Source organism: Bombina bombina, chromosome 1 (genome assembly GCF_027579735.1).
Source record: "Bombina bombina isolate aBomBom1 chromosome 1, aBomBom1.pri, whole genome shotgun sequence".
NCBI classification, from domain to species: Eukaryota; Metazoa; Chordata; class Amphibia; order Anura; family Bombinatoridae; genus Bombina; species Bombina bombina.
The window spans coordinates 72,069,797-72,075,796 of NC_069499.1; positions in this window are offsets into that span (position 1 = coordinate 72,069,797).

Here is a 6,000-nt window from a genome sequence, read left to right on the forward strand (position 1 = left end):
CAATGGGTTAAAGAAGCTATTATAGCACCAAGCGTCAGGAAGAGAGGTGTGGTTATTTTAATAGGGAAGAGGTCTCAAGTAGAAATTTTGAATTCTGAGGCTGATCCGGAAGGAAGATTTGTTATTGTGAAATTTAAGGCAGCCCAATTGACATATACACTTTGTAATATATATGGTCCCAATGTTTCTGACCCAAACTTCTGGAATACTATTCAAACTAAACTTTTATTATTTTCGGAAGGGTACTTAATCCTAGGGGGAGACTTTAACATGTCACCACAAGCACCGATAGATAGGCTCAGGAGGAATCCTAGACAAATAAAACAAAAGAAAGATAACTTAGATACAAAAATTTTTAACAAAATTAAACAAAACTTGGCTCTACGGGATATTTGGAGAGCTCAAAATCCTGAAACACAGGATTATACTTGTCTCTCCAAAGCCCACAAAACTCTCTCCAGGATCGATTTGTTTTTAACGGATGAACGTCTATCTTTGACAAACTTATCTGCAGGCATTATGCCGATCTTTATGTCCGATCATGGGCCTATCTCTCTTATAATTCAACCGGGCCACCCGAAATCCAAATTCTCCCGTTTTTTCTTCCCCTATAACTTAGCAACAGATTTCAAATTTAAGGAGCGGATTAGGAATAAATTTAATGACTATGTAAACCATAACAGTAGTTACGTAGAGCGCCCAGATATATTTTGGGAAGCAGCTAAAGCTGTACTAAGAGGCGAAATTACCACTTATGTTGCTACTCTAACTAAAAAGCTTAAGATGAGAGAAAAAGAAATCAACAATACATTGATTAATTCATACAACCGCTATCTGCTGGAAAAAAAACCATTAAGCTGGGCAAAATATATTCGAGCCAAAAGTGCTAGAGACTCCTTCTTCTTGTCCCAGGAAACATACAAAGAACTTAGACTTCAAGCCAAATTGTATAAATTTGGCAACAAATCGGGGAAAACATTAGCTAGATTAGCTAAAAATGAAGGAAGGAAACCTGCTATTGAAGTACTTCAATATAAGGGGAAGCAAATCTCAGACCCCAGCGAAATCTCCAACATATTCCTAGAATATTACCAAGATCTATATGCCTGTAAAGGCTATGATGGGGAAAGGGCAGATGATTTTTGGAGTAAAATCACTACACCAACAGTCACAGCGGAAGAGATTGCTAATCTTAATTCCCCTATTCTAAGCGAAGAGATAGAGAAAGAAATTCTCCAACTCTCTTCGAATAAAGCCCCAGGTCCGGATGGACTGCCAAATGAATTTTACAAAATTCTGTCACCAGAAATAACACCTTATCTGAGTAATCTATATAACAAGATTTATGTTGATGGTAGCCCGGTCTCAGCATCTTTCTCCGCATCACATACAACTTTGATCCTAAAAGAGGGGAAGGACCCCCGGTATAAAGAGTCATATAGGCCAATTGCTCTACTCAACTCAGATTACAAAATTATGTCTTCCATTCTTGCAACTAGGTTACAACCCATCCTAGCAAAAGTAATACATACAGATCAAGCTGGCTTCCTAAATGGACGCAATTCGGCGGCAAAAATCAGAGAACTACTTGTAACAATGGATTACATACAGAACCACCCCCTCTCTGTTGCGCGGGAAGAGGGCCTCCCTGACTTGGCAATCTTGTCAATTGACGCAGAGAAAGCCTTTGACTCTGTAATCTCTAATCATACTCTGACAGCTTTAACAAAGTTTGGGATAGTTGGTAATCTTCATAGGTTCATAGGAAACCTACAGGCTCAATCCCAAACAAGGTTGATAATAAATGACATTCCTTCATCCCCAATTAGGCTGGAAAGAGGAACACGTCAGGGCTGCCCTCTTTCCCCGCTTCTTTTCGACATAGCTATTGAACCGTTGGCTATCATGATCAGGGATTCTCTAGAGGGCATAAGGATCCGAGATTATCAGATAAAAATTGGTCTTTATGCTGATGACTTATTAATTTATATATCCAACACTAATTTAAATATCCCAAAACTTCTTCAAATAACTGACCATTTTGGCTCCTTCTCCGGGTATAAGGTAAACAAATCAAAGTCTGAAATCCTCTGGTTGAGGAAAAACAATAGCTCCATCTTAGATATCCCATTTAGAGTAGTCACGGATTCCTTTAAATATCTAGGGATTCATATTCCACTTAACTTACGGGACCTATATAAATTTAATATATCACCTATACTAATCTCTATCAAGGATAAACTTAAGTCTTGGCAGAATTTGCCTTTATCAGTCTCGGGTCGGGTAGAACTATTTAAAATGATCCTCCTCCCTAAACTTGTATACATTCTTCAAAATGTACCACTGCTCTTGTTAGAAAAGGACATCCGCTTTACTAATGCTGCACTCACTCAATTTATTTGGCAGGGTAAGAGATCTAAAATATCCCTTGCTAAGCTTAGTATACCCAAAGAGTCTGGAGGCTTAGCACTACCGAATATTAAATTTTACAATCTTAGTTTTCTGGCACGCACAGTAGCTGACTGGACACATACAAAAAACTATATCCTAAACAATGAGTTAGAATTAAATATTTGTAAACCTTATCTTCCAGTGGCTATGATCCACTCTCTGACACGGGAATTGCCCGCAATGATTAAAGGGCTGAATACAATATATACCCCGATTAAGGCTTGGGGCAAATTAACTAAATCTCTTACAATATCCAGAAGTGTTTCGAAACATCTCCCCATAATAGGGAACCCACAATTTCAAGCTGGTATTAACTCAATAATCTTCAACAGGTGGCATAATGCTGGACTCAACAAAATAATCTACTTATTAGACCAAGATAGGAAATGCATCAAATCCTTTGAGGAACTTAAAACAGAATTCAATCTTCCTAACAGAGATTTCTTTTCCTTCTTGCAAATAAGACATTTCACCGCAGAACTAATCAAACAGCAAGGATACCGTTGGACGCTAGGTAAATTGGAAAACTGGTTAAATTTGACAAAAAATGACCATATGTCTATTACCCCATGCTATAATATACTTAATACAAGTAGAAGTACTACTTTACTAGACACCATGGCATCAAAATGGTGTTCATTAATACCCCAGACCGATATTGACTCAAAAACCATCCAACTATCAATAAGTAAAGTAACTGCCGCTACGATATCTGCCACCTGGCGGGAGGCCCATACTAGGCTCCTTCATAGGACATACTTTACCCCAGAGAAAGGTTTTAGAATACACAGCCAGCAGTTTAATAAGTGTCCTAAATGCTCCCTTCAGGCGGCAGACCTGACCCATATGTTTTGGTTTTGCCCCAAGATTAGAAGATTCTGGAATAGATTAGAATACTGGTTAAGGACCATATTAAAAATTAATATACCTCCTCTATCACTATATCAAATCATTTTTTGCTTAAAGATGGAAAACGCTCATCATGATTATGATAAAATAATAATTCTTTCCATCCTAACCACTAGGTACCTGATCTGCAAAAAGTGGAAAACAAGAGCACTTCCAACAATTCCCGAAATTAGGAATTATTTAAAAAAACAATGTATATTAGAGCAAAAAAACACAGATATTGATAAGGAATCAGACATAAGGAAGTTCTTTAGTAAATGGGCATTATTTATAAAATCACTCCAGGAAAGTGAAATTGACTATTTAATTTTTCCCTTTAAACATTCTGAGATAGTTCTCCTGGGGGTATGGTAGATGGGGAGATTGAGGAGAGGAAGGGAAATCAGTCCAATTGGGTTTTCTTCCCCTTTTTTTTTTTTTTTTTTTTTCCTTCTTCCCTTTTTTGTTGTTGCTGGAACAGATTGATCGGAGTATGCAAATTGTAAATACTCATCAATGTTTTGTTATGGGTGACAAGGAAAGATAGCTAGCCCTGCGGGGCGCAAATATACCATCGGCAGGGGGGGAGGGGGGGGAGGGAAAAAAGGGAAAAAAAAATTGAAAAACTCTAAGACATTCTCAGAGACAAATGAAGTAGATATTGCTTATCTTATTGAATAATGCTAAACACCATTTTTGATTGACATGCTAAGCAGAATTAGCATATTATTGTATAAATTACGCAAGGCCATTAAGCCTTAAAGTGTGTTAGTATATCTTTATCTCTTGCAACTTTTTGTTCTAAATAACAAATGTAATATGTAACACCTCTGTGTTTTGCCTTGGTTTATAAATAAAAGATATAAAAAAAAAAAAAAAATTGCATGCTCTTTCTAAATCGTGAAAGAAAAAATGTGGGTTTAATGTCCCTTTAAGGATGGCATTTAGTGAATTGTGTTGGGATGATCTAGATATAGTTTGGGCAAGAGATAAGGCAAATGTGAGTTTACTGGAAGATCAAAAAGTCTACTAGTATACAAGGATGCTACTGGTAACTATACTATATTATTATGTCAACAGAATGTGACAGGTGTATAGATTTTTTTTTTTCCAGTTCTTACAAGTGATTACATCTTCTGAAGAACCACATAACTTTATTGCAAAATACAGCAGGCTTTTAATATCTAACGTATATTATTACTTTTTAGTTAAAAATGCTATAAAAACCCTGTAAATGTGATTATTTATTTATTTTAAATAAAAGGTACCTACAAGGTTGTCGTTGATGGAGTAAAAGGAAACTCTGTTTTAAAAATAGAGTGGAAACCAATTACTTTTAAAGCATTAATTGTGATCTTGCCCATAGTGTCCAGATTGTAAATTGATCAATATTTTAATGATAGCTTATGCTTTTAAGAATAAATGTGGTTTGTACGGTAAATGGAAGTCAGTTTAAAATGTTCATGTTTCAAATGGAGCATACAGTTTTCAAAAATATTCACATTTTATTTCTGTTATCAAATTTTAGTCTATTGGTGTCCTAAGTTGAAAGTTCCTTTTCATAAGAGCATACTAAGGTATGCTCATGAGCATGAACATATCTCAACCACTGTACAGCAGCAGTGTCTGCAACAATGCTTATAATGTTATAGTGCTTAAGTCACGTAATTGCTTATGAGGCTACCTCAGTATGCTCTCTTGGAAAGAAGGTAAACATAGGATACAAAGAGGAGATCAATTTGATTAGTAAAAGTAAATTGTAATTATTTTTTTTAAATTGCACACTCTAAATCATTAAAGTGACATCAAACACTAAATGCATTTTATATAATCATAGTATTGAGTTTATTCCCTACCTCCTGCTAGTCATGAATGCCGTCATGTTGAATTTTACTTTTTATTGCATTCCAGTGCTAATGTGTTTGAAAGAGAGTTACTGCACATGTGCAGATACCTGTAGTGTAACCTAAGTTCCAACATGGCGGCACCAATAATTAGTGGGAAGTACATTAAAACTGTATAGCGTTTACTGTTCCTTAAAAGTTTCATTGTGGTGTCCTTGACCCTTTAAGTAGACTGACATCAGTAACTCCAATAGCTTTACAGAATCAGATGAACATGTTTATTATGAAGGGTAATTGGTTGTTACATTGGCACAAAGTCTTCTAGCATCTAAATCCTAACTAGGGAATTATTGAAACAAAATAATAATAAAAAAAAATAATTTGGGCACAAAGCAATATAAATTAAGACTGAAAAGAGAAGCTAAAATAGAACAAAATAGCTGTGGTTAAATAATTCAGTAACTGTCAGGATGATCATTTATTTGGAAAAGCAACTAATGAAAGATTTCTGCTGCTTAAGATTTGTGGCTTTCTCTGAAATCACTGCTGGGAACAAAAACATGAAAATTATACACAAAAACATTTCCCACAATATCCATTGCAAACAGTAAAAAAATTCCTCTTTTATAAAACCTGTCTCATTAAATTGCTGTGTCAACCTTTTCTTTCAAAACAAGTGTTATGAAGATTTCAATTTTATTCAGTAGATGCTGAAATTGTGCCAGTCACGTCCTGGCCTCTAGCAAAAAGCTTACTTTTGTTTCAATTATTTCCTATGATGTTGCAAGATTTATTTTAACTTCGTATTCGGAGCAGT